This window comes from Myripristis murdjan, chromosome 14 (assembly GCF_902150065.1).
Source record: "Myripristis murdjan chromosome 14, fMyrMur1.1, whole genome shotgun sequence".
NCBI lineage: Eukaryota > Metazoa > Chordata > Actinopteri > Holocentriformes > Holocentridae > Myripristis > Myripristis murdjan.
Genome location: NC_043993.1, coordinates 16950230 through 16968839, shown reverse-complemented (window position 1 = coordinate 16968839; position 18610 = coordinate 16950230).

The following is an 18610-nucleotide window of genomic DNA, read 5'->3' as shown; positions in this document are numbered from 1 at the left end:
AACATGACTGATGAAATTATGTGAAAAGCGGGTATGCTTAAATGTAAAATATTTTAATATTACATCTGCCAGCAGAGTTAGACAGGGCCTATGTTTCCTGTCAGCGGGAGGATATGATTATTGGTTTGAATAAATCATGAAGCAAGGAAGAACTTTTCGCACTGATTGGACGCAAAAACAGAAGAAACTTCTGGAACAGTTTCACATAACAAAATCAAATTTTGTGTGCATATCAGCAGACATAAGAGACAAACCCACCATTATTGGACAAATCAGACAACACCGGGGCACCGCAGAACTCATTTTAGACATAATCACCCTTCCAGTTTTTCCAAAATTTCCCCCAGATGGGCAGCCCTAATGGCCACTGAACAAATACCATGTTAATTGGCCATGTAGTAATAGAGCTAAAATGGTTAAAAGGGTAGAAAACCCAGTTAAAAATGTGTTTTTTTTCTTATTTAGTATTATTCCTGAGTGCAATCTTCATCAACAACCAAGATCGGAGAGTTCCCAGAAGTCTAAAAAAAAAAAAGTCTAGATAAACAACAACAAACAAACAGAGAAACAAAACCAGCAGGGCTAGGTGAGCTTTAGTTCCCCTTGTAGGGTAATCATACTGTCTGGATCAGGGTAAAGCCAACCAGCTGTCCAGAAAAGTGAAAATATCCTGCTTTGGAATAGCTACAGGTCTTACTAGCGCTGCTACAATATGTCAGCAAATGTTTCCTCGCTGTAGAGCTCACTTGCTAAAAACATACTTTGGAGGCTTGTAGTAGTAGAGCTGATGTGAGAAAGTCCACATCGGACAGCGTTGGTAGCTAAAGCTCTCAACAAATTCCCTAATCCATACCGCCATACGACCACATAGGTTGTTTGTTCTACCTAAAAACACAGCTCGAGCTTGCATTTGAACCTGGGTCGGCTGAGTGAATTGTGTGTTGATTGGCCCATCCATCACCCCACCAACCTTCTTGACTCTCTTTTCATAGAAAGGACTTCATGTTCTCACAGTGTCATGATGTTTTCTACACCCAGTGAGGACAATAAAAAATATTTTAAATGAGAAGTCAGATAGATAGGTAGATAGGTGGATAAAGATAGGTAGATACATTGATATATAGATCTAGATAGATAGAAATTTATTCGGAAGTAATTGCATTTGTACATAAGCAACTGCCAAGGTCCTCTCAAAGTAGATCACACACACACACACACACACACACACACGCACACACACACACACGCACACACACTCAGTGAGCCCCTGGTTTGTCCCCCTGCCCACTTCCTCTGCAGCCTATGGTGTTTCCGCTGGGGTGAGAGAGTGCCAGCTCCCTCCCCCTGCTTCCCAGTGGGGTCCTGCCTCCCGGCATCTGTCAGGGCAGCTGTCTCTCCTCTCCACTCTGCACTGCACCACACTGTGCCAGGCCTCCACACAGGATTGAGTGCGTAGCACACACACAAATGCACACCAACAGAAGATAGGCCTTTCCTCGAATAAAGAATTTTATTGTGTGTAATCACAGGATTTTCTGAAATCGAAACTCCCACTCGATCAACTGAGTCACCCAAATGGCGGACATCATCTTGCAAAGGGCAGGCCGTAAAACTGTCACGTCATATCAAGGGATTAGTAAATTCATGTATATAGTTTTGGAGATTTTTGGAATTCATTGCTTACCGAGGTCTCAAGATGTGCTCAAAATTCCCCTCCACCATCCGGTCAAATGGGCATTGTTTTGATATTCATGTGCCCCATCCTTCCTCCTGCCTTTGTTAACTAAATCAAGCTTTCAATAATTGAAAAAGGTAAAGCCAAAGAGTGAAGACAAATAAATGTTATAGATCAAATTTGAATGATAAAAGTTTTATGTATGCAGTAAAACTTTCAGTGTTAATTTAACTCTGAAAGTCTTATGATGGACGCCTATAAAACTGTCAAGGTGACACCAGTGTTCCTATGAGTCTGTCATATCATTTAGCCTAAATTAACAGTAACAGTTTATATTAGTCTATCTCAACATTTAAAGAGTTATACGATCACTGATAATTAAATTGTGACACTCCTTTGAGTTGGTTACAACGCTGTTTAAAAGCAGCACACAGAAGCCGCTGTTTTTCATGTGGATTCTTTCAAGCACACACACACACACACACACACACACACACACACACACACACACACAAACACACACACACACACACACACACACACACACAAACACAAACACACTCATATTATTCTATTTCGATTGTTGTTCATATGAATAGACCTGGAGAGAGACTGGAGAAATAACAGCCAAACAGGGGAGAAGAAAAAATGGGGAACAGAGATCAAAGAATGAAGGGTAGTTCAGGTCCAGGTGTGCCAGAAGCTTCAGGAAGTAAACATACGGGCACTGAGCTACACAGGTGCTGAAAAATGATCCTTTTCCTAGCAAGGGCCCAGCGAGGAGCAGGAGGAGGAGGAGGAGAAGGGGAGGGAGGTGTGGAGGGGTGGGGCGCAGAGGTGTGGAGGGAGGGGGGTGCTGATCCTGGAACAGGCAGAATAGTGTAGAGGAGGAGAACAGTGGACGGCGAACGGCTGCCCAGGACTGTAGTTTTGACTGTGAGGCTGGAATACAACCAGCATCAACAGCCTCCTCCCGTCTATGCAGACAAACACACAAACACACACACAAAAAGCCCCCCTCCTCTTCTTGTGAGATACACACAGACAAGTGCTCATGCTCACATGCACACACACACATGCATACACCTATGCGACACATGCACGTACGCATGCACACACACAACCCACAACCCACGTAGACAAAAACACTAACGTCTCTGCCCCACCCCCTCCCCCCTAGGGGTAGAGGTCCATCCAACACAGATGTAGCCCTGATTAATTGGGCGCAACGCAGGGAAGTGGGTCTGGAAACTACCTGGCAATTTCCTGCAGCCTCCCCCTCCACCTTCTCTCCACCTAAACCCCTCCACCCATCCCTCCCCCTCCTCCTCACATTTGGATCACGTAAGTCAGCAGGTGGGCTGCTGGGAGGAGTGTCTGCCGTGCGACGTTGATATTCTGCCTGCGTCCAGCTTGCTGGGCGCCCTACATTGCAGGCACTCCCTCTGGCAATGCTTGCCTTGGCTCTGGGCTGAGTGCTGGAAACACTGAGACTCTGACAGACTCCATGGGCGCACATACAGGTACACACACATACAGAAACACACAAACACAAACACACACACACGCACACACACACAGAATGGACTGCTCTCCACTGCCCAGCAAAACGCGTAGCAGAGAGAGGAAGCTAGAGGAAGCAAGGAAGAGGAAGAGATGGCAAAATAGACATGGGAGAAGCAGAGAAACGGATAGACATATTTACCTCATCCCCATTCAGTAAACCATGTGGATTACCCAGCGGAGCAGAGGGAGGCTTTTTAATGAAAGCACAGGAAGGGGGCAGCAGCTGGTGGCATGTGTTTGAGCCGGGAGGATAAGACCCTTGCGCTGGGCTTGCCAGCCCCCCCTCCTTCTCTTGCTTTCCTCATCTCCTACCCCCCACACCCCTCACCCTTCCACCCCCCCACAGAGAATGAGCTCCTTTGTCCGTTCCACTACTGCCTGTCCTGGAGTTGGGCCTGAGCCGTGGGGGCCTGCCAGCGAGCCAGCACCAGAACCAGAGCAGAACCAAGTTGAGCCCCTCACAGCGTTGGCTAGAGCCTGCCTCCACGGACCAACACAACTCCCCACTCAGCCTGTGTTGGGAAAGGAAAAAGAAAAAAACATGAGGAAAAAAGAGAGACATCAACAGATCTGTTGGACAATATGAATGAGAGCGATGGTAGAGAGGGAAACAGAGAGATGGGGCCAAACCTACAACAGAAAAAGGGGACACTGCGCTCTTAAGTTGTGCACTCACAAAATGTCTCACTTTGAATGAACAAAATTTGGGAACAAAGTGAACAAAGGAGCAAAATGCTGTGCAAAATAAAAGCTATTTAGTACTTTTTAATCAACTCTAGTAAAATGTCCCATATTACTGAATGTGGGTCATTATCAACTAATTTGTCAGGAAGTAGCAGTAAAATAGCAGCTCAGTGCCTGAGCAACTGTGGGTAAGAGAAAATACATATTTAACAAACCAAGGTTTAGGGATTTGTTTTGACATAACTCAGTTATTATCTCCAAGTATTGGTTTCTATTTGAATGTTCGCAATATTTCAACAGCTGGACAAAACAGAAATTATAGAAAAAAATACTGCTATTTACATATGAAATTAAATTATGAACCATGTCAAAGCAACACTCAGAGGTCACTTAGTGTGATTCTTTGTGACACTACACTGACCATCATGTATTTAACATGTATATAAAATTACTTGATAAGGAGTAAAGGAAAAATAGTGTACAGTGTAGAAAGATATTGATGAGAGATGGAAACTTACAGTTAAAATTGGAATAGAGATTTTACCTGTGCATGAAGAAGCAGTGAAGTTGGTATGAGTGGAAGAATAATGAGTAATGGACGCATGAGGAAAACACTATTTGTCAAATGTTCTTAAGGCTTCCTTTAGTTTGTAACACAAGTCTGATTTGGCCTAGTGGAATAAAGACCAACACTGGTAGGAGTATCAGCCTGATACCATGAGTTATGTGTGTTCAATAATAGTAGATATGAGGGGCTCCACTTATAAGGTGGGGGGTTGATGCACAAAAGACCTTGTGTACTTCAGTAATTGGATCTGCATCACCTTGTTGCCCCCCAGACCCTAGCCAACCCCTTCCTCCCTCTACTTATTTACGTTCTCCTCCTCTAACATAAAAGGGCCTTCATCCTGCCTTGCCACATTAGATTTAAACAATGTATCTTAGCCTCTGTGGATCAGGAGCTCAGGTAGAAACATTCAAGAAAGGAATGGCAAGGACACACAGGATACTACAGTGCCCTAGTTCTCCCCTATTAGTCATCACAGCATCGTGTGAAGCTCCTGGCTGCTGATGGGAAATACTGAGGATATCTGAGACTTTGCCTCTAGCTCATCATTAAGTGATAATCCACCACCAGATTCTGATTTCTTTTTATCGTGGCAACAGCTGTGGTGATAATTTTGGCAATAGATGTGTTTTTGCACGGCACTTCTACCTGGCAAACAGTGTAGCCAGCGCTGTGACGTCTTTTTCCTTGGATTTCCTGTTAATAAAGTTTGAGTTTCTGTAGGTAATTTTGTCTGGTGGATACTGCCGCTCATACTAACTAATAGTAAGGCTGTCACTCAGTCAATCAATCAGATGTTATTTATATAGTGTTTATCAAATAAGAAAAATAAGAAAACAGCAAAACATACAGTACAGGCCAAAAGTTTGGACACACCTTCTCATTCAATGCGTTTTCTTTATTTTCATGACTATTTACATTGTAGATTCTCACTGAAGGAATCAAAACTATGAATGAACACATGTGGAGTTATGTACTTAACAAAAAAAGGTGAAATAACTGAAAACATGTTTTATATTCTAGTTTCTTCAAAATAGCCACCCTTTGCTCTGATTACTGCTTTGCACACTCTTGGCATTCTCTCGATGAGCTTCAAGAGGTAGTCACCTGAAATGGTTTTCCAACAGTCTTGAAGGAGTTCCCAGAGGTGTTTAGCACTTAGCACCAAATCAAATAGAACATGCAAATGAATTGAATAGACAAGAATATAAAAGTTTTTAAAAAATCCCAAGACTAAATAACTAAATAAGTAAAATAAAAGTATAAAATCAGAGCCCATAACAATAGGTAAAGAGATGAATGAGCAGACATACCGATATGTGAAATATCATTAAAATCAATTGTGAAAAACTCCATTTAAAGGGCAGGCTAAATAAATATGCTGTAAGTGAATAATATAACAATAAAATAAGAAAGTAACATAAAAGCCAGGCTAAACATACTAATTTTGAGTTTCTGTTTAAAAAGTATCCAAGTTATCTGTTGCCTTTTGATCCTTCAGGAGCCGATTCCAAAAACCTGAACTGTAATGACTAAATGCAGCCTTGCCATGAGTCTTTTCACTGCATGTTCTCTTTAAGTTCTCCTTGTATATATATATATATATATATATATATATATATATATATATATATTTGTTTTTTTTTTAAACAAACTGCATTGTTGCTGCTGGTGACATAACACATATCAGGTCCTGTGCACCGGAGGATTATCTCCAGGAAACCCCCACTCACCACCAGGTGTTTGGAGCAGCAACTGTAGTTCAGCATATAAAGTTGTCATAGATGGATCACTAATGTTTTACATCAATAGGCGGTAGATAGCGGGAAAACAGAAATGTATTAAAATGGAAACCTCACAGATTTCCATGTTTTGTATAATAAAAGGCTTTTGTGAAAACTGACTATTAGAGTGATATTACCTTGTGTATAAAACAGAACAGGCTGTTCTCATGAAACGTTCGTAGGAATTCCTACGAAAAATAATGCACAAATTTCCGTGCATATTCCTACAAATTTCCAGCAGCACGAGCGATCAGCGCGCCTGCGCGAGCCCCGAAGCGAGAGCCTTAAGAAAAATGGCGGACATTCCTTTTATTCTCAGTGGAAAATGCAATATTTTAAGATTTAAAAGTGTCTCAGGTGGCCATATTAAGTCAATGGGAAAATATGAAATATGAAACACTGAGTATTTTAAGGGGAAAATAAGCTTTGAAATGGTCCAAAATAAATTTGGCCATTAAATACCCCCTTAAAAAAGTTTGACTGATTTTATCAAGCTTGGCCCTAAAAGAGGTCTGCAGATGTACACCTGAGACAGCCTTGGCTTGGAGCACGATGAAAATCAAACTTTGTCACAGAACAACAATGAAGACATCGTTTGAAAGGTCTTGACATATGGAGTAACATATCTCAGTGTGAAACCAGTGCGCAGTTCCTGCTCCTCAGGAATGCCCTTTGAACCTTGCACCTGAGACACTTTTAAAGGCTTACAGTGCAGCAACAAAAAATGGCACAGACATGGGGTCAACATTTTTGGAAAGCTCTTGACCTCTACTATCATGCCCGATGGCAAACCAATAGGGGGCGCCACTGACTAGTGTCAAAACATGGAAAAAACATGATTTCACTATCTTAAGAAAAAAATAAATAAAATCTGACCAAACAGGCATTCTTCCCACACCCAAAAACTATAATAAAGATTGAAAAATTAGTGATCACAACATCACATAATAGACATAACATATTAGAACTACAAAATCTATGGTGCAGGACACCTCTGTGTGTTGCAACTCCGCGCAGATTGTAGTTCTGGTACGCCTCTTCCGGGTTAGGATAAACATTGTGAATTTAGGTTTAAAAACCATACATACGGTAGTTTTTCAACACCAAAACTATAACTTTAACATGTAGCCCATGTTTATATCACGAATAAAGATGTGTTATGAAAAATAAAAATATATATATAAATCGTTAGTGCTATTTTGACGTGTTTCCGCGTTTTTTCCACCCCCTCTGTTTCGCTGACTGAAAGGGTTGTGTTCAATGGCGTAACATATCAGCATATTATCAACTTTCATGAACTTTATTACACTTTATTGACTTTATTGATGAAAGTAAAATCAGACACGTCGCTGATAAACACTAGGATTATGGGTAATGTAGTGCTTCTCCGTGATATGACATCGCAAATAAAACGTGTTTTCTTAAAATAAAGTTGATATTATACGGGACTTGTGGACTTGGCTGAAGCACATGCCATCGTTACACATCCTCATAGCTCGTGGTAAGTCTGCCTTGGATGGTTACAACGTTATGGCTAATAATCAGACCTTTTTCCGGAATATCGATTAAATTTGCACTTCCGGGATCTATGAACTACCACCCACAGCGTGACGTCACGGAATCTCGCCGACTTCCAGTGAACACCGTTTGTGTGGTGATCACACGGAATTAAAACCATAGAAATCGATTAAAACAGGTTACATGCGAGGAGCACGCAATGCGTTATTAGGAGGTCATGCTCATTTCACGGATTTCTGTGAGAGCAGGTTAACCCCACGCCTCCCTCCCCAGATTTCCACGGTGACAGTCAGTGAGGAAGGGACTTCCGAGCGGAAGCTACATCAGCGACAGTGGTAGCAGCGTCCATAGCAACAGCCATAGCAATGATAGAAACCTGAAAGAATCTTCGTAATAACTAACAAAGTAAACATTATATACACTAACTGAACGAAGATTTTGGAAATAAAATGCACATTTCCCGCTAGAAATGTTATCAAAACGCATTTGAATGCATAAGCTCTCTTAAAATATTGCATTTTCCACTGAGAATAAAAGGAATGTCCGCCATTTTTCTTAAGGCTCTCGCTTCGGGGCTCGCGCAGGCGCGCTGATCGCTCGTGCTGCTGGAAATTTGTAGGAATATGCACGGAAATTTGTGCATTATTTTTCGTACGATATCATACGAACCATTTCATGAGAATACGTTGAACAGAAACAGAATACCTGGAGCGGCCGGGAGTGTGCCGCACAGAAACTTCAACCTGGATCCTCTGGTTGAAATGTTGCCATAATGATACTACTACTACTGCTACTACTACTACAACTACTATTAGTACTACTACTACTACTACTACTACTACTACTACTACTACTACTATGATTAATAATAATAAAAATAATGCATTTTATTTATCAGCACCTTTCAAAACACTCAAGTGTCAAATGTCAGTATGCATCATAATAATTTAAAGAATAAGGGGCAAAATTAACTGTTGATGGTGAAGCTTCCCTGTTTACTTGGACCTCCAGTTTATTGAATGGAAATAACTCTTGCATTTCCATTTCAATTTCCCCCAAGGGAATCATTAAAGGACAAAAAAAAAGAGCAGTTGGCAAAATATGGAGCTCTTGGAGGCAATCTTCAATCAGTGTACTTAAGAGATTTGTAAAATTATTAGGAGCATTAACAAGTTGCACTTTTTTTGTTCAAATTGAGAAGGACAACTCAGGAGACGAATGAGACGATGTTAGGTGGGTCTTATTTGCTCCCCCCTTTTTTCACAATAATCGGGAACCTTCCTCCAGGCTTTTCTACTCTGTGCAGAAGAGAAAGCCTCAAAATGAGGTTAGGTGGAAGCACAATCTCCTTAGACTCAACAGGCCACCTAGCCTCGCTTTGAAAGCCTATTTACACTAATGTCCAATATATTTCTGTTCTTCTGAACTTAAATCATTTCAGTATATAATATATATATCAACATGTTGTCCAGACAGATAGTGTATACTGCATCTGCAGTGCTATGTTGCAGTCTGTGTGACAGACTAGCACTCTGCCCAGGCAAGGTAGTTGTAAATCAAGCTGTCTCCTGCTGCAAAAACAAAAGATGGACACGACTTGTCACCTTATAGCCTTATTATGTCAAGTCCTGAGAAGTTTTAGCACCTCTACTACTACAATTTTTTCTAATTACTTGATACAGTTCATGGCATCATTGATACTGCCTAAATGAGTATAGGGGAAAAAAACAATGTTTTCAAAAATATTTTAATCCCTGAACATTTTAGTATTTCATAGTCTGCTTTATTTGCTGTGTGGTGATTTCACCTTGTTAGATCATCAAGTTCCAGCTTCTACCAAAGATTTTAGAGAAGACAGTGTTCAAGCAAATTGATTGTTAAGTTATGTACTTTCACAAAACCTTCTCTTTGAGTTTCAGTCCAGATTTAGGAAAGCTCACTCCACACATGATTCATGTTTGCATTTGCTCTATTTGATTATTTTATAGGAAAAGAAACTGATAGAGGGATACTCTGTGAAATGGTGATGTTAGACCTTCAAAAGGCTTTCAACACTGTTGAAAGCCTTTTGATGAGTAGTTTCATATCTCAAAGAATATGAATGGTGGATTACTGTCCAGTCCCAAAATTCAAGAGTGTGGAGTTCCCCAGGGAAGTGTCCATGGGCCTCTTTTTTTTCCTGCTTTATGTAAATAATTTAAATTTGGCATGTTCATTTGATTTCTCTCTGTATGCAGACGATTTTGCCTGACTGATGTCACACAAAAATAAATGTGTGACTGAAAAAACCATAAGCTCAGAACTTTCATCAGTTGGAAGATGGATACATGACAATACGCTTGGCAAAACTGAGTCTGTTTAATTTGGTTCTAGACACAATTTAAAGAGGTCTGATGGCTTTAAAATCAGGATTGATCAAGACTGATGATACCACAGTAGTAGGGTATGAAGGGCAAGTAAGGTAATCCAAAGTAAACTTGCTAGATTCCTCTGATTTTGAGAGAGTGCATTGACTTGGGGTACAGGACAGGGTAGACCAGACTAAATTGTATATGGCACTGGGGATTGTTTGGGGGATATTCCTAAATATCTTATCACCAATTCTTCCTGGGTTAGGAACCCAATGGGGAGTGCGACTGACTTTGATTTTAAAGTCTTATTACCTACTTTTAAATCTCTACATGGACCTGGCCTTGAATATATGACTGATATGCTTGAGCAATATAACCCTGCGAGGCCTCTGAGAACACTAGGGAGTGGACTGCTGGTGGTGCCCAGGGCAAATTTTAAACAAGGAGAAGAGGCATTTAGTTATTGTGCGGCACAACATTGGAAACAACTGCCTGATGGTCTCGGGAATGTCCGTACTGCTGCAGCTTTTAAAAATAAAAGCCTTACTGTTCTTAAGTGCTTTTAACTAATTGTTTTTAAAAAACTCAAGGTCTTATTATTACTATTATTGTATCATTAATATAGATTTAGACTCTCTCTCTTTTGCTCTTTTCAGTTTTATTATTTTAACTTAGATTCATGATGTCTTAACTTTGAATTGAGCTGTTTTATCTTTGTTTTGTGTAACTGTAACTTGTAACTTCACTGTGCAGCACCTTGAATCTACCTCTGTGTATGAAACATGCTTTATAAATGAAAGTGCCTTGCCTTGCTTTGCTTTGACTTTGTACCCCACAGATTTAAAACACTTGCTGGCAAGGCAACCTTTTTAGACTCAGCAGCTGTTTTATGGAATAAGCTACACAAAGTCATGAAGGAAATTGACGCAGTGGGCTGGTTCAAAACCACTGTAAAAAGCTGGTGTAGGAACAGGTCAGATTAATTCATTTTGTTGTATACTGTTAACATGTGTGTGGTGTGATCCACTCATATTGAGTATTTATTGTCTAATGTATTTTTTCCCCTAACTGTATATAATGCCTTTGTTTTGAACATATGAGCTGTCAGGTTTGCTGTGAGTCAAATTTTCTGATGACTATCCTTGTACAACTTTACATTACAGACCACAATAGAAACAAGCATACTAGTGTTTTTTGTGTTATCCATGCCAGTTTATGAAAATCGTACCTAAAGCACATATCCTTTGTTTGTTTGTTTGTTTGTTTGTTTGTTTGTTTGTATTGTTGAATGAAATCAACCAATCAATTAGTTTGGTGGTGTTATTTCCTTGACCTGCAAACCTTGTAACTCATCAAACAACAGAAAAAAATAAGAAATGTTCAATTAATTAAATTAAAGTTAGTTGAATTAAACTTCTTTTTTTTTCTTTTTTTTTAAATTAAGAATGGTTCACATATACTTATATAGGTCCTTGTCCATCTGAATATTTACTGTATTGAATACTCATTTTTCTCTCATTCTCTGTGTGTGTTTCTGCAATGGTTTTTGTGGGCACATTTTTCTGTAATCTGGATATGTGTGGTCATTGATCACCAGGACACAGTGTAGTGTCCCTGCTGCGTCTCTTTCTATTGAAAGGCTAGAACGACACAATCTGTGCTGTTGTGACCTGGTTTAGGAGTAAAAGTTTAGCCATCTTCAGAAATGCTGCCTTCCCTGTGTACGAGCATCACAGCTCATACAGAGGGAAGGCATATGTCACTTTCCTGTGTTTCATACGTCACTTTCCTCTATTGCGTTTTCCTCCAATCCCAACTGTGCGTGTGTCATCTGAACCCGTGCTCCCGATGACTGGCACTGGACTGACCTGATGAATATGAGTTGGCTAGCTTCTCTTCTGTTATGCCTCACTCCCCTACACTAGCAGCCAGGCGCATAGCCATTAGGCTTTTTTCCCAGCAACTTGAATGCCTCCCTTCAAGCACCCCACCCGTTCCATACATCCTCCGTCCCCCTTATGAGCCTCAGTAATCTCTAAGAAAGCCAAAATGACCACGTCGCAGACAGCAACAATGATCATGTGCCTGCAACATCTATTCCTGGCAACCGCAAATGTTGGATTGGTCACAGCTCCAAGGGGCAATGCTGGCTCCGTGGGTCCTGTGACTCAGGTGCTGAGGGTGCCCCCTAGAGACAGGGGAAGTCATTACTACACCCTGATGATGATGGACCACATTTTTTTTTTCTCCATGGTGCTTGTGTTTCTTTCACACATGCTCACTGAAAGAGTACTGAATCCTTGTCCTACTGCACATTGGAACATGGCAGGCAACAGCCTCCATGCATGGCAACACCAGCCCAACAACCATCGCCTAGCAACGCATGTCCTCTGCCCCAGGAGGAATCTGGAGGTCTCTGCTGTACTCACACCATGCATTTCCTGGAGGGCAATCAGCTCTTCCCCATCGCTTCTCGAACTCCCTTGCTCACCTCCCTCTCTCTTTCTCTCTCTCTGTCTCTCTCTCTCTCTCTCACTCTCGCTCTCTTTTTTTCCCTCTCTCTTCCCCTCATTTGACTCCAACTGGCTCTCATATCAGGATTTGGAAGGAGTCTCACACAGTTCTTGGGATGGAAATAACAAGGCCACAAAAATAAGAAAAAACAAGTAAATAAGCCTCTGTTCTATCCTAAAAACTTGTTTTGAAGTCACAATTCATGCTATTTACCACTTATATATTACCAAGAACACTGATCTGATGCCTGTATTTGATGTACCAGTTTTTTTTTTTAAATCCAAGTCACTTGAGCCCATATTGTCCAAAGAGACAAAGTTCCCAGTGACCTTGCGTGACCTTATTATTCCACCATAAGCCAGAAAAAAACAAAAACAAATTTTAGCAAATGAACAAACTCAAAGGCGCCTTGGTGTAACAGGAGCTAGCTAATTAAAACGGCCTCCGTATGCTACTACTAACATGTGTGCAAGTTTCCCCACCCTGCCAGTCCCCTCTCTCCCAGCCCCATCACCACAAACCACCGTTCCCAGAGTATTCCCTTGACTCTCTGCTGCTCCCCCTCTCTTCCCTCGAAGGGCCCAGACTTTCCCAATAGGCAGCAGGGCTGCGTTGGCGAGCAGCGAGCAGCTCTAGCCCACCTTCCTCACATCTGAGAACCTCTGTGAAATCCTAATCCCCAGAGCAGGGTGAAGCGCAGGCCCAGCTTGCCTGACCTCTCTGGTTGCCATGGATACAGCGCACTATAAATAAAACAGAGGGGGCTTTTTTTCAAGCAGTTTGGCAGGGCTGTGTGGCCTGCTCACTGGTGGGGCTTATTTTCTCTCTCCCTCCCTCGTTCTGTCTCTCTTCTCTCTCTTTCTACTCCCCATTTCACTTATTCTCTCAATCACTGAGTGTCCATCCCCTTTCTCTTTCTACCTCTCACTCGCTCATTCAACACTTTTATTCAACCGCTTAAACTAGGACACATTCACCTGTGTTATTGCCATACCTCCTTTTAGACATATTGATTCTCACTCTAAAAATTGTGCCTTTCCAACAAGTCGTTCTACAAATATGGCTTATGTCAAATTAAGCAAGTACACGCAGAGTTACCTTGTTTAGTTGCCACTGTTTTTGGTAGCATTTTAAATCTGTCATGTATTCACACAAAGAGATATCGTAGCAGAGGCCAAGCTGCTAAAAAAGAAGACCTATTTTCTTCAGAGTGGTGGCAGAGAGGCGTTGAGAGATGAGGGAGGCTATGTGTTTGCGCACTGAATCAGGACTGCGCTGCAGATTTTTGTCTGGCGAGGCAAATCTCTGGAGGCTAGAAAATAATTTGGTCATGGCTGTGGGAGGTTGTTGGGAGTGGGAGGCGAGTGGGTGATGTGGAGGAGAAGGTTTGAGGGGTGACTGGTTGGTGGGAGGAGGAGGGGGTAGGGTTTTGACCGTCTCGCTGTGGTGAAAACATGCTTGACACTTCATTCCTTTCCAGTTAATGTGGAGCGGACTGCAGAATGTTAACCCTCTGCCTGCCTTTGGCTGCTTGGTCCCCAGTGTTGCTCTGTGCTAGCCTGCTCAGGCTAACTAAACCTGCTGCACCATCACATCTCCACAGCAATTGTGGAATAAAACACTCCAGGTGAATGCGCTGAAGAGAACTGTCCTACCTGTAATGGGATGCATCGTTACAGTCTACACTCTTTCGTGGTATCATGTCCGCAGTGGATGGGGTGAACATGAGAGTAATACTGTGAGACAAAGTGACAGGCCTGCTGTGCAATGCTGAGAACCTGTCAGGATGATTTGAAAATTTGACCATCATGTGCCAGATACTCCTTGTCTGAGAGAATCTGACGAGTAAGCCACATCTCCTGGACCATCTGCCTCATATGAATTACACAAAAGACATGACCAACACCGCCAAACATCTACAATGTTGCCTTGGAGACAGAGGTCACATGAGAGGATGAGTCACAGGCACCCCGAACTACCTGGAATCTGACGCTATTGAACGGCTTCCTGAGACGGTCCCCTTTACAATTTGACAAAATGCAAAGTGATTAGTATTAGTCAGTGCATAAACGACAGCGTGACACTGGAGGAACAGTGCCCCTAGCAAATGAGAAGTGTACAGTCAAACTTCATAGGGTCAGAATCTGATATCTCAATAGGAATCCACTTCAGCTCCAGTCACTACTGGCTGCACACACCATGTATTACACACAGTACATTGTGTATGCGAACCTATGTCTAAGTGTCTAACCAGGGGTCTGCTGCTAGTAGTGTGTGTGCTTGTGCATGCGTCTGTGTGAGCGTGTGTGTGTGTGTGTGTGTGTCTGCGTGTGTGTGTCTGCGTGTGTGTGTGTTCAGGAGGACCTGGAGAGTAGGGAGTTAATGCAGGCAGGGCTGTGGCAGTCCTCCTGCCCCTCAGCCAGATTAATCATGCAGGAGAGACACAGCAGGCCCCCGTTCATTCTGCCTGGGGGTGAAGCTGTGCCCGCATGCTCTCCGTATCACATGGCCCTGGCCCCCCTCTCTCTCTCTCTCTCTCTCTCTCTCCCTTTCTCTCTCTCTCTCTCTCCCGCTCTCTCTCTGCTTTACTCCTCCAGGCTGGGGGTGCTGGGGCTGATGGAGGGGAGCGAGGAGAGGGGGGGTTAGTGGTGGTGTGGTGGAACGCCACAGCACGCAGTAGCTCTCTTTCCTCCGCACTGTTGTTTTTTTCCCCCACTTTTACTTCCCCTTCTGTGGGTGTGAAACGACAGAGGCAGGAAAAAAGGGAGAGAGAGAGAGAGGGAGAGAGAGAAACAGGCGTCCATCTCTCCTGCAAAGAAACAACAACGGTCCCTTTTTATCTCTCATCGGAAGGCCCTGACGACAGCAGCGGCCAGGCTGAGCGGATGAAGAGGAGGAGTGTGTGTGTTTGTGTGTGTGTGTGTGTGTGTGTGTGTGTGTGTGTGTGTGTGTGTGTGTGTGTGTGTGTAAGGGTGGGTGGGTTTTGGGGGTGGAGTGGTGGTGGTGGTGTGGGGGGGGGGGGGGGGGGGGGGGGGGGGTAGACATACCAAGGGACTCGCCACTGCTCTTGCCTGCAAACTGCTCGACGATGTCTCTATGCATCAGAGAACAGCCACAGCCATTGTTGGGCTCATTGGGAGAGAGATCTAGGCAGCATCTCACAGTTGTGTGTATCAGCATTTTCCTGAGTTCCTGCAGTATGTTATGGGACCTTTCATTTTATATTGCCATAAGTCTCACACATGAGTTGTATAAATTACATTAGTAGTGTTTTTTTGTTTTTTTGTTTTGTTTTGTTTTTAGTGTTTTTCCTCATATATAGGATATATAAATGCATGCAGTGTCAACCTTTGGCATGTCAGGACAAGCCCGGTGTGCCAAAGCACCATGCTATTGGCAAAAATGTATATCAGCCTTTAGTGAGACAGCCAGCAACATCAATGTGGGCCTAAACAGATGCAGGGAGCTCTGCATGTATTGGGCATCAGTGCACTGTTTCATACCTTGCCTCCATACTCATCACTTTGGCTGTGAAATGACAGTGGCCATGAGGTCAAATGCAGCCTGTTGGTCATTTTTCAGACATACTAAATTATCATCATCTTTGTGCCCATTGTTTCTGTGCAAATCAAGGTTTTACTCAATGAAACCAAAATGTTGTAGCTGTTTTTAAAAATTCAAATTTGATATTCTGCCTATCCAGCTGATAACATGTTGGAGAAGCAAACATGACATCCTTTCAGCTCCTGTAACATCTATCATCAAGGCACTAAACTCCCAGTTGCTTAGCTGGGAGTTTATCCCATTTAGCTGCGTAGTAGCATCAAGTACTGTAGAACTAGCTTTCAATTATGAGTGTCCATGAGTGTCTGGTGTAAACTATAAAATAATGGCATCCTTGGTTTTCTTTGCAGCTACTTAAGGGGAAATTAATGGGAAAAAAGAGCTTAATGGGTTATAGATGAGCGTTTTTTTTTTTTTGTTTTTTTTTTGTAAGCTGTGACCAGCAGCAAGTATAGGATGGTCCACCAGTCTATCCAAAAAATATCAAAAACATTTGTGCTGGTTTTCATCCTCTCTGTGTATTGAGCCCCAACTCGCATTGACATGAGTGATGGCTTATCAGACTTGGGGGAGAGTTTCCTATTGATTTGATGTCATTTAAGCCCCTCCCCTTTTCCTGATTGGATGTATTGATCCCTAATTTGCATTGAGACGTGTGATCGACTGTTTGTCCCAAAGTTGCAGGAGAGCAATTCTGAGACTCAAGAGAGTGTCAAGAGATTGTCCCTGTTTCAATGGCCTGCTGTTATTTGAGTGCCTGTATACAGAACAGTGACCCCAGACTTTGACTGACATCTGAGGTCTTTTAAGCCCCTCCCTCTTTCCTCGTTTCTCCACCATCCATCTGTCAATTGTTCTGGCCTAAATTTGAACAAAATTTGGGTTTCTTTTCATCGTCTGTGTCTATTAATTCCGAAGTCTCATTGACATGTTTGATCGTCAGTGTCTATTGTTGCCAAAGTTGCACTGACAAGACTGATGGCTCTTCAGACTCAGGAGAGAGTTTCTTATTGATTTTGTATTTCAGTTGATTTCAAAGTTATGTTGCCATGAGCAAGTTGCATTAACATGAGTGACGGCATTGCAGATAACTATGGTTAAGCCAGTATGCAGGACTACATGGATAAATGTTTCCCCATGATGTAAAAAAAAAAAAAAAAAAAAAAAAAAAAAAACGTCAGAGCCAACAAATACGTTGTGGGAACTGTGTAGAGTCAAATAGGTCACAGTTTATCATAGTGATTTTTTTTTTTTCCCCCTTTTAGCACTGTGCTATCTCCAGTGACAAGTCAGTCAGTCAGTCAGGTCAAAGGTGAGACACTCCACTCAAACTTCATCACCATTTACAGCAGAAGAGAAAATCATGATTTAATTCTTAATGTCAAAGATCTAGCACTATTTCAGGGATCTTAGGGGTTATTAACATCAAAAGATTATTCATTTTCAGTGACGTATGATATTTTATTTTAGTGACACTTAAACGTTCAACACAACAACAACAAAAAAATGTAAATAATAATTGGAAAAGATTTAATGAGTACTACTAATACTGTGTGTGTGTGTGTGTGTGTGTGTGTGTGTGTCTGTGTGTGTGTGTGTGTGTGTGTGTGCGCAAGGAGCCTGCTGGGGATAGGGGGAGTCTTGATGAATCACTACATACCCACCACCTCAGAAAGGACCACACTTCTGTCTATTGCAACTGTGTCCTAATAAACACACACACACACACACACACACACACAGAGTGTCCCCCTGTAGAGAATATGGTGACTGCTGTACCCTGCATTACAAGCACATTGCTGCCATTGTAGTGCAATAAAACACTCTCCTCTCTTTTGTGGTGTGTGTGTGTGTGTGTGTGTGTGTGTGTGTGTATCATAGCTGTCCATGCTCACTAATTTCACAAGCCAAACATACTGGAAGAAACACTGCATTTATTGTTCGAGAAACCAAACATAAATTTGCCTTTCTTGTTTTTGTAAATTCACCATCCTGTTTTGTCCTCATTTGACATCCTAACTGCTGTGATCCACTGATGTATCTTAGTTACACCTTTAGCCATGTTTCAGATGTTTCTGATCAGTGAACGACAGACTTCATTTGTTGCTTATGCTTTGTTGAAGATGATGCAGCAGCACTTTCAAGACACACTTATGTCATCCTTCAGGAGGAACATGTTTTTTTTAAATGTTGTATTTATTCATCCCTGGTGACCTGATGGAGATTTTGTGTTGTCTAACATTAGCTGTTTTAACACTGTGGACACATGTGAAAAAATGTCTGACAATCTTACACTGATTTAAATGTTGCAAAAATTTAAATTGCGTTTGCAAGCTTGGTGAGCAGCTTTACTGCAAATTTAGGAAGAACTCTCTGAGCACGGTTA